Source organism: Culex pipiens, chromosome 3 (genome assembly GCF_016801865.2).
Source record: "Culex pipiens pallens isolate TS chromosome 3, TS_CPP_V2, whole genome shotgun sequence".
Classification (NCBI taxonomy): Eukaryota; Metazoa; Arthropoda; class Insecta; order Diptera; family Culicidae; genus Culex; species Culex pipiens.
The window spans coordinates 117,208,010-117,220,058 of NC_068939.1; the positions used below are offsets into that span (position 1 = coordinate 117,208,010).

A 12,049-nucleotide genomic window follows, 5' to 3' on the forward strand; every position below is an offset into this window, starting at 1 on the left:
AAAAGTTGGTCTTCGTTGATCATGGCCATCCAAGGTCACCCGCGACAGACACGAACGACGAAACAAAAAGGAACATAAAAGTTTTTCAAAACTTTTTTTTCTTAAAAACTTGATAACTCGATAAACCCCTTATGCTTCTATATCAAAATATTCAGAAATTTTGTAATTGTTTGTTCTACTACTTTGTAGAACATTGTTACACTCCAAAAAAATAACCCTGCAAAGTTACAAGAAACAGGAAGTTTTAAAATGATTTTTGTTTTTCTAAATGAAAAATTACCATTCTGGGTTATTGCAAATTCGAAAAGTGCATTAAATTTCTCTAAAAATGGCTCAGTATAGTGACTCTGAATTGAACAAATTTGAATGTTTGAGTCCTATTACCAAAAGCCCTGGTCACGTTTGAGAATTTCTATGATCATATGAATTCAACTCAACGACCGAAAGTATGATAGGAAATTCGGATAATCAAGTCTGGAATATGTAAAATATATTTTAAAGTCAGAGAAATGTTCAAAATCATTCTAAAGAATAAATCAAACTTCACAAGTGCAGCCATATTTTTTCACCAATCCTCATTTTCTTCCCCAGAACTGTGCACGAATTTCCCCCGCACCAAAACACATAAGCAATCCATCAAACTCCCACAACCCGTTTTGATTTATACCTTTCCATACGTAAAAATATACAATTAATCACAACCCGTTGACCGTCATAAATTACGACCCTGTCGTCATTTGTCGTCGCACAAAACCTCCTTCCTTTCGATCTCCTATCCCATCCGTCCGTTCGGCTTTTATCCGCCATATCGCAGCATCCTCTCCAAACTTCCCCAGTTTTTCTCTCTTGCAAGATATTCTCGCGACTCATCGTGCGATTCATCTCGACTTCTTATACTTATGCGCGATGCTCCCCCCTTCAAGCCAGACATAATGAGCATCTTGACCCCTTCTGGCAACGGCGGCGGCGCCATGACCAAACGAACTCCCTTCCAATCTCCATCTTTCATCGCTTTTATTGGACAGCCTCTTTCGCAAATGGTTTGTTGGGTCTGTTTTTGGACTTTTAGTTTTATGTTCTCGGTTTCATGGTGCTTTAAAACAAGAATTCCATGCGAAAAGTAATAAATTTGGATCATTTAACAATTTTGTATTGGAAATTAGTTAAAATTGAAAATCTTAAAAAATATTTTTTTCAAGTAATTTTAGAAACAATAACAATAATAGTCTCTTCAACCCTAAATCTCTTTACAACATCCAACCTCTATCCTTTGCACACTTATTCAAGCTTTATGCTTCCTCGTTTGCCTTCCTTTTGATCGGTTCTTCCTCCCCAACCAACATCATCAAAAAGAGGCAAACTGGTTTGATCTCTGTCTGTCCTGATCAGCGTCTATCTATCTCGCTCTGGTTGTCCCGCGGAGGGGTAACGCGATTAGTCCGCGCGAGAGAGAGGAAGGGCAATCAGCATCTGATTGGTTCGTTGGATTGCGTTGTTGTCTCCTCTTCCGCGCACACACAAACACGCTCATGAGAATATCAATGGCGAAAAGAGATAGTGCTCGAAGGGAGCGCAATGAGAAAGAACTGCGCGAGAGAAGTGGGGACGCTCTCCGTTTGGTTATTCGAGTGGAGCGAAAAATCAATTATTTTTTTTACTGACTGGAAAATCTTAGCTCGAGATATGATAAATAAAAAAATATTACAAGAACATAAACACTAGATTTTCATTTCAATCCCAATAACAGTTTACAACATATAATATTAAATATTATATGTTTGATTTAAAAATGAAATTGAAACTTAAAATAATTTCGCAAGGACCTAATTGTAACATTTAACAATCCATAAACACTAAGATTTTTCACCGAATTCGGTAAATTTTAGCGAATTTTTAACTGCTGAACAGTTCGGTAAAATGAAAAAAATGTTGAAAACTGTTGTTTAATTTTTTTTTATTGATTGTGACATTTTCATTATTATGCAGTTTAAAAATAAACAAAAGCAATCAACACAGTAATTAATATCATTACATTAAATTAGATCATCCAATTTCCCGTGGTTACAAAATTCCCGGGAAATTATAAATTTATCGAAAATTGTTCTTATCCTGGTTCTGATTAATATTATGCTAAAAAAAATGTATAGAATAGCAACTTAAATGGTCAAAATAAGTTTGAGGATCAATTAATGCCTTGACTGCTTGTGGCAAAACATACAACTTCAAGAAAATATAGAAATTTTCTAAATTTATAAGCTGTCTTCGTACAAATTTTCAAAAAATATATATATTTTTTTTTAATCATGGTGTTTGGACAATGAATCCATGCTCCAAAACCATAAAATGGCTATTGAATTTGTCTCTTTGACCAGCGGGAGAGAATATTATAAAGAATAATATTGATAACACAGCCCAACAAGATTTTGTCTCTGAGACGAGTATATGTGTTCCTAGTAAAATTTTGCCAGCTGAATCCGAATCCGGGTCCAGAATTGCTCCAAATGGTCCCAATTTTGAGATACACCCGTTTGAAATGTTAGTTTAGGCCAAAATTAGCTACTTTGTCGACTATTTTACAAAAACTATTGAATAAACAAATAAACCAATACATGTGTCTTAAAGTTCACGTTTTTCCCTTTCTGAAACACCCCTGGTTTTTAAAATTTGATTGTTTCTAACCATATTTATAGCTATTTTAAAATTATATTTTCAGTTGGTTCTCATTCAAATTTTTCCAACTTGCATGCAAGTCAAATTCTAATTTGGAAATGGCTATAAATATGCGTAGAAACAATCAAATTTTAAAAAACCAGGGGTGTTTCAGAAAGGGGAGAACGTGAACTTTAAGATACATGTATTGGTTTATTTGTTTATTCAATAGTTCTTTTGTAAAATAGTCGACAAAGTAGCAAATTTTGGCATAAACTTACATTTCAAACGGGTGTATCTTAAAATTGGGACCATTTGGAGCAATTCCGGACCCGGATTCGGATTCAGCAGGCAAAAATCTACTAGGAACACATATTCTCGTCTCAGAGACAAGAAACATTTGATTTTTTGTTGAACTGTGTAATTAAGTTGAATCGGAATAAAATGAAAAAATATGTCTTTTAAGGCAAATATTTCTTTCAAAGCAAATATTACTGATATGAGCTCATAAATAAGTAGATTAGCATTGAATTTGCCTTAAAATAAGCTTTTTCACTTGAAATACCATTTTGCAATAACAATTCAAAGTTTCCAAATGTATGTTTGCATTTTTTGGGCACCTTTTATTTTTAAGTGATTCAGCCTAATAAATTAAGTCGGCTAAAAAAATTTTCATAGCAAAAACAAGTATTTTAGTTGATTCATATTTAAACCTCTTACGCCCTTTCTAGCAAATTGATCTAATACTTCTTGCACAACCCTCTTTAAGACATTTAATGATACCAATTCAATTTTCAACCATTTTTTTCTTTTCAAAAACTTACCAAAATTATAATAGTTTATTTTCATTCCATTATATCGTAATTTTTGTTGCTCAACATATAAACAAGATCAATTCCCAGTTGTGAATGCTTCATAATTAAATATCATCTAAAATAATTCTTGATATGAAATTCTCAGACGAACTGATAAATTCAATATGAACAATAAATTGAAGTGAATAAAATAAAATTGATTTCTTTCATATTTTTTTTTATTTTAGAAAAATGATCCAAAAAAATAAGAATATGCATATGTCAGCTCGAATTTCGGGAATTCCCGGGAAAACTTTTCCGTTTTTCGAGAAACGGAAAATTATTTTTTGGGATATCCCGGGAATTTCCGGGATGGGAAATTGGACGCTATACATTAAATGTAATTTTATTTTTCGTCAAACATTGTGTAATTCTGAATTTTTTTTTTTTTTAATACCAATTTTCTATTTTATTGTGGGTTTTCAACATGTGAGAGGCAATTTTACACTTTTATCGTAGACGTTATTTCAGAAACGACGTTGCCATTTTTAAAAGTTCAAAAATATCCTTATTGAAAGCGAGATTTATAAAAAAGTTATACATTTGGTTCAAAATTCTCTCGAATAATTTGTTTAAAAAAAAGTGAATTGGCAAATTAGTTAGCAAAAGTATTTTTCATTAGCACGGTTCAACTTTTCTTTTCTGTTAAAAACGTACCTCGGCTTTTCGACATCTCAGATCTTTCATCTTCCTCCGACGGAGTCTTACCCTTCAACCTTATAAGATCCACATATCCCCATTTCTCACATCAAGAAAAAAAAATAAGTCTGAGAATAAACAGATTCCGTCCTCGGAGGGGCCACCAGAGTTCACCGGCACTTCCCGCGCAGACGAAGGCACTATGGCCAACTCCAGACAACAATTTCAGCGTCGATTCCCTCGCACCAGGGTCGATCGAAGACGACGCGCTTATGGCGCCTCTCCACCGATAAGAAGTTAATGGAAAGAATCTGTTTTATGTTTGCAGCTCCCCATGGATGGACAGACGGACGGTTCGCTTTTTTCTTGAATGAAAAATGTACACTTTCAATAGGATTTTGGGGGGAAGTTCAAAAGCGGAAGAGGGGCGTCTTATTACTTTCTTCATTGAAAATTTGTATTTTTGCTGGATATAGTTTAAAGGCATATTTTGCAACATGCAACCTTAATAATCTCCCTTTACAAGTAAATGGAATAAATTTAATATGCCTAGTCCAACCTAATTTTTCATGATTTTCATGAAATATTTGTCACTGAATCCCTGAACACAATTTTGATTTACGTCATTTTCAAGTAATGATATTTGTGAAATTGAGTAATGTTCAAGAGAATGTTACATTACAGCACATACTTTAAATAACTTTTTTTTTGTAATATATTCTATCACCGCTAAAAAATTCCATAGCCAGACAAAAACAGCTGATTTTCCATAGCCCAGGACTGATTTTCGAACAGTTATTTTGCAATGTTTAAATATTAGTTTGGATGTTTGAATAACCTCTCACCATTCAAAACCTGATATGTTCAAACTTCTGTCCTGTTTTGATCGACACTAATCGACACAATAACACCCAATTCTAAAGGTCCTCGAGATCAATCTTGCTCACTCCCTTCTTAAAAACCATTTCCATGTTCGTGGTCGAATTTATGAATGAAACTGCGGTCGCATTCGGCCCTGCTGCAGACTCACTCTCGCGGTGCACCCGCTAATCGAGTATGACATCAAACATCAAAAGTCACTTCCCGACCATGCCAAATGCCAACAATACAATCCGCCAAAAATCCCACTTCGATGCGGTTCAGAGCGCGCTCGATTTTGTCGCGAAATGCGGCACGAGCGAATTCAATTTCGAGCTTTGATTCTGGTACAGTCAAATTTCGAGCAGTTTGTTTGGTTAGTTTTTTCACGCTAATTTAATGAAAGTTTCTGTTTGAATTGATTACAATCGACCTTGTTCAACCTGGTATCAATGCAAAAAAAAAAGTATTTTTAACCAAACTATTCGAAAGACGACTGTAAACCCCGAAGCCTCTCTCAACACCGTCGCGGCCAGATTCGTGTGCGATCAAAAATTGAATATGGATTAGTCATCGTCGTCTTTGTCTTTAGCCAGGCTGACTAGAGGCAAGCCGTTGAAAGCTTTTTCTTTCGTCACTTTTTCATTCGACGACAACCAGGAATTCCTGAGGAATGTCCTGCCCCAGGTGGAAGCTCCTCGGAGGAGTTTAGAACTTTCCTTAAAATGTTCACCCTCTCAAATACAAAGTTCCAAGTAGATTGTAGTGCCGAAAAAGGAAGAAAATAAAAAAGAACCGAAAGCCAATAAAACGAGAATATAAAACCTAAAACAAATAAAGAATTATTCAAATCAGCCGTGTGTGTGTTTTATATGACCATATACATTATAATAATGCTTGGTGTTAGAATTTTAATTTGCTGCAATTAATTTCACTAATGGAGAAGGTGGAAGATGAAAGGGATAGCGCACGATGGGTTTTTGAATAGTTTGGAGATGGAACCAGCTGGAGAGGTATCGGCGATATCGATCATCAGTTTAAATTAAATGGTGCCAAAATAGCAGAAATTGAAAGTTTTTGTAAATAAAAATTTTAAGAATTCAAGAATCCAACAATTAATGGATTTATATTCTTTTTTATAATTTTTAATATTTTTTTTTTGCTTTTTAGGACAGTCTCAAAGCATCGCAGTTATAAACCAAAAAATGCTCTTCATGCATTCATAATAATAAAATGAACGTAAACTAGAACTGCATAATTATAGACCGCATAATTTACAGGCCAATTTAGGTTAATGCAATTTGTCACCATCCTGAAATGTACAATTTGTGTTCCGAATATAAAAATTATGTCAAATGTAAAACACCTCAAAGAACACACAGTGAAAATGCAACTTTGTTGCCAACGACTTCAACGAAATTATTGAAATAATAACCGTCCTCATCAATTAGGTCCAACGAGGCACATTAACAAAGTCAATTTAAAAAGAAACTAGTTTTGACGTTTTATTTTTTTTTCTGCTCAACGTCACTGCACTTACCGCAGTCAATTTCGCCACTTTTTCGTGTCCTGAACGACACCACTCTCAAGCGCCGCCGTACCCTTCAGGTGACCATATAAAACATACAATTTCCATTAAAATCAATAAATGATCAAGTATTCAATTATCATATAATATGCATTTTGTCGTTCCACACTTCTTTTCCGCCTCTCCGCACTCTCTCCTTCTCCCCGTTTCTTTCTCTTTTCTTCACTTCCTCCCTTTCACACACTCACTCACATTACTCTTGCTCGCGCTTGTGATCAGTCTTTGTCTTTGCGACGATCACCGACAATCGTCACACACACACAAACACACTCGATGGGAGATTGATCATTCGGCATCGACGATCATCAAGAATCGTTGGTCAAGCGATCGGGTCACCTCTTTTATGATTTGCGCGATCATTTCCGATCGCGAACGAATCTTGAGTGATTGCTTCTCGGACGGAAGACATTCGCGATCGCGGCGACCCGCAGAAGTATAGTGAAAGAGTGCGTTTCGGTTCGGTTCCGGCAGTTCAAAGGAGCCTCAACGGAGAACCTTAAGTGGCCCATAATATACGGTTATGGTGGTCGTAAAAATGTCCCATTTGCGAGCGGCGGAAATTTGCATAAGCTTGGGCTCGGACACCTCTCACGAGAGAGAGAAAGAAAGAAAGAGAGAGACTTTCAAAATACTGTCCACACACACCGTCGGTCCGAGGAATTCCAATACTTTTTGTTGTTGTTTCTCTTTGGTTCTTAAGCCGAAGCTCCGAAGCCGGGAAGGTGAATTAATTAATCAAAACACCAGGCGTAACATTATTCGAATGCGCTCTCCGAAAAGGCATTCCACAGAATCCAAAAACACACACGGACGCAGGGATTAAAGGTTCCGAATGCCGACGACGATGACGGGGTAATGGTAGTTTGGTGACGATGTCCACGTTTTTGGGGAAGACTACAGAGGGAAAGAGTGGAGAGAAATATCGATCGTTGCCGGAAAGCCGAAAATCATGTTCCGACAGCAGAGGCGCTAAGATGAAGAAGGGATGCGCCTTTGTGAAAGGGACCGATCGGGGGAGTTACTTTAGAACTGAGTGTCCTAACCTCGTTGCACCGTAAACTGAAGTACACCTATTGACGATTGAGTTTATGTTTTTCCCAAAGTAAAATTTTGTTTTGGGACCAACCGTAAACCACCACAAAATTGTCCTACAAAAAAAACTATTTTTCTATGAAGCTTGGACAACCGCCAAACCCCCTAAAATGTCCACGTAGTTTATGGTTGGCCCCTTTGGACTACATCAACATCCAAAACAGCGCATCACCCATCCGAGAGAAAATAGCTCTCAGACCTCTCAGACTAAGAGCAGAAACTTGCAGTAAACGGACTAAGAGGCTCCCAATGAGATGTAACGTTAGTAGTTATTTTGTATGCTTTTTGGATAAATGTTGTCAAAGATTTTAGAAAAGTAAGATTATCATCAATCCCACTGTGCGAAACAAAACAAAACTGCTGGAAAACACCCCTCACTCGACTACTCGCACGCCTGTCAACGACGACTCGGTAGAAATGTCACGCGAAGAGAGAAGGAAGAAACGTCAAAATCGTTCCACGTGAAGTTGCGTCGTCACGGGCTCGGCCAGTTGGCCGCCAAGAGGAAGAAAGTCCGCGTCGTTGCCGCGGCTGGTGCTCGTCTGCACCACGGGCCGGAACGGTTCCTTGGCCGTTGGAGAGGCCACCGTCGAAGCCGTTGCCAGCCCCTCGATTGATTGGAGTGCCGGAACGGCACCACAGAAGGGAGAGCTTCTACAGGCCGGACGGGACTTGCGTCGGACGCAAGCGGCCAACAAGTTTAAGAAAACGCCCCCGGATCACCACTGGGGTAAGAAACCGGCCAATCTTCATTTATCCCCCCCCCCCCCTACGGTAATCATTGCCGATTCCTACAGGGCGTTGTTTTGGATTGCTGGAATGCTGCGAACTTCCCCGTAAGAGCCACCCGGTCGACAGGAGCTCGATATTCGGCACTACGTGCGTCGGGGAGGTCGACGAGGAGCGTATCTTGGTGGATCGACACCCGAGGAGCTCGACCCGGTAGAGAACGCGACCGACGTCAAGCCTGACATCGGGCGCACGGAACCTGACACGTCGAGCGGATCGTCAGGAAGGTGTATGCGAGATCTGGCCCAGTGCTGACAAACCCAGTGCGAAGGTGGTGGCTGACTCGAACCCGATGTGTCGGGCCGTGGCGAGATTCGTCGGACAAGGTACGGTGCAGTTTTGGGACGACTGGAGCAGAAGATCATGGGCCCGAAGAAAACGAAGAAAAACAGTGAGTAGAGTGACTCAGAAGAAAAGAAGAGTAGGAGATGAATAGGGCTAAGAAATAGCAGGAAAGAGTAAAATAAATGGGAAACAAACATGAAACATGATCCCTGGGCTTTCCTTTCCTCAGAGCAGCCGGTGATGCTCTACCTGATTCAACAGAGAGCATAATGAACCGAGCGGGAGAATTTCACTCTTAGGTCTATTTTGAAAAAAAAATCCGGCAAAACAATGTGTTGCTATAGGGAATCGGATATACCGTGCGTGAAATCAACGATAGTCTCCGATAATTAACCCGATGAACGTCATCTTGACAGAGTGTCTTAAAACGTCTCACGCGAGACGTTCCGACATAATTATCAACGACGCACACGAGATGTCCGATATCGGTATATTTAGACCAAATTACCCCTGAAATATCCTCGCGGTCTTCAAATTTGAACACTAATGGGACAAAGCGATACCCCGCCGGCGGTGGCGGTATCGTTGTTGTTGATAAATTACACCCATTCGGTAGCACTTTGGGGGACCGCACCACAGATTTAGATAGATAGACCGGGACCGTGAACCGAATTAGCATAAACGATTCGAGATTCGATCGATCGATGGCGGTGAGCCATGTCAACGACGCGTGATACGACGACGGCTCGGATCAAAGGGGGTTTGGCTTTGATGAGGTATGATCAACATTGAGTTCCCTGGGACTCATGGATGAAGTGAGTTACTCTTTGTAACGTTGGCATACCTTATACATTTGGTTTGAACTAAAAATTAATCCAATTTCCGGATTGGATCCGGTAAATCATTGTACCACCTTCAACTCTAGCGTTTGCTACCGATTCCGATAAGATTGGCACTCGTTGATTGTTCCGGATCCAAAAGCAGAGTCAGGGAAGACACCTGGAAAAGTTATGTCCCCCTCAAATCCCATTTCTTCCCACTCTGGAAGCGCGGACATGATCAAAGCGAAAGGCGCCGCTTTTCGGCACGTTTCTCCTCCTCGGTTCAACTAAACTGAATCAAAAACAAAACTAAAATAAAAACAATCCGCCAACCACCGCGCCAGTGATAATGGAGTCGTGCTAATGACGATCGTAAAACTGTCGATTTACAGTCACGATAAGGATTCAATTTAGAAAGAATAAACCCCTCCAAGTTTTAGCCACTCTCTGGGGGGAAAATGGCCGCCGGACAGTTATAGGACGAAACCGCCGGACGGCATCGTTTGAAGGCGGAACCAAAACACTGGTCAAAATTCGGCCCATAAAAAGGCAATTTCAACACCCCCAACCTAGACCTGTGTGTTTATGTCTCTAATCACGCTAGGGAGGCACTCCAAGAAAAAGTTTTCTCGCGGCATGAGAGAGGTGAATTCAATTAGAACACCGACCTCCAGCCGGGTCTGCCCAAAGAAATAAAAGATCTATAAAACTATTGTACAAAAAAAGCTGTAAATTTTATACGAACGAAAGCTCGCGCCTGCTGCGGTCGAATTCGCTGGAATTACGCATTGAGATATCAGATGTATCAGATAAGCTAATTGTATTTTTTCAGCTCGTAAAAATTAAGAAATCATCCCGAATCTACTGCCCCGCCGTTCCGTGATGCGGTATGATAATGGTCGCGTAATGGCGCGCGCGGTCAAGTCTTAGAAAATCGCGCGCTAGACGCACTAAGCCTTAGGCTAGGAAAAAGGGGGTGTTGATGGTCGTAAAGTGTATCAAAATTCCATGATTCATAATTTTATTGCGGTCCATCATTTTGTTTTACGGCCGGTTTTATGGGGCCGATGGGGCCAATGGCGGCTCCCGGCCAGCTTCGAACATGCGGAATAGTACAATTAATGGGAAAATGGCTAGCGGGCACGAAAGACTCGCGGTTCTGGCCGTTGGAATTGTTTTGGGAAAAGACGGTTTTGCAAGTCAAATCGGGTTCAATTATTTGGGGATGATGAACGAAGGCATTTTTGCGACGAGTTTATTGCAAAACGGGAAACTTTATGTTTGGTTGGAAACGTAAATAGTTCGATAACATTTTGTCTTGTCCACCTGAACTTGGAAAAACAAATAATAGTTTTCCACTTGAAGTACATGACTATAAGGACGTAACCAAAATTACTTTTTGCGGGAAATCAGGAACTTTTTCAGTGGCTGAACTGAGCCCAAACCTCGAAATAAGCTCAATTGGACATTTAGAGCGTCCAATTTCGCGGGGCTACAACATTCCCCGGGAAACGGGACATTATCAACTAATTTCTCGGGAAATGTAAAAAACATACAACTTCAACAAAATATATAAATTTTCTAAATTTATGAGTTGTCTTCATACAAAAGATCAAAAAATAGTATGTATATTTTTTAAATCACAGTGTTTGGACAGTTAGTAAAACGACTCCAAAATCATAAAATGAATTTTAAATTTGACAAGTATGAGAGAATGTATTTAAGAATAATATTGATGATCAAGTTGTAATGATAAAAAGAGCAGAAACTATGATTTTTATGGCAAATATTTTTCCATAACAAATCATACTGCTTTGAGTTCATGAATAAATAAATTAGCATTGCCTTGAAAATCATCTTTTTCACTTGAATTACCATTCATATGCAATCACAACTAAAAATTTCGAATATTTGAAGCGAGTTTTCAAAAAATGTTTGCATTTTTTGGGCACCTTTTGTATAATACGAAGTAGTTCAATATTTTTACAAATTTACATTAAATTTATGGAAGACTCCAGAAAAGCCTATCCCATTTGCGCCATGTCGAAAAAATGCCATTCCTAATAAAAATTCTAAATGCCAATTTATTTTGAGCAAATAATATTAGCAAGTAAAACCAATGCATGGAGCTTGTCGAAAGTTTCACCTAGCACATTTTAAACTTTTTGAAGCAAACTTGAAGTAAATCTCCTGACTTAATGATCAAAATGATAATTGTAGTAAATTGTGTAGGTTTTTTTTCTTGAACTTTTTCCTACTTGTGATTAGCCTTTAGAATAACCAACTATGTCGAAAGACAAATTTATCAACACATAGCTGAAAGGACCCCCAAATCTCTATTAGGTTCAATTGCAAAGCAAATTGTGAATTGATTATTTACTTAATAAAAACTAAATTGAATTGAATTGAATAATTGTAGTAACAAAACCCATGCACAAGGAACACAGGTTCCTTTTTTACCAAAAAGTTTATTC

The 12,049-nt window shown here is 38.7% G+C and overlaps 1 protein-coding gene and 1 long non-coding RNA gene across 3 annotated transcripts in view; one reads left to right on the forward strand and one right to left on the reverse strand.

Annotated features, from left to right (window-relative positions):
• LOC120425706 (GATA-binding factor A) overlaps positions 1 to 12,049 on the reverse strand; it is a 67,966-nt gene that overhangs the window by 17,295 nt on the left and 38,622 nt on the right. The window lies entirely within an intron of this gene.
• LOC120417882 (uncharacterized) lies at positions 8,026 to 8,960 on the forward strand. Its single transcript, XR_005605517.2, has 2 exons — positions 8,026 to 8,410; positions 8,478 to 8,960. It is a non-coding gene; the product is annotated as an uncharacterized LOC120417882 (long non-coding RNA).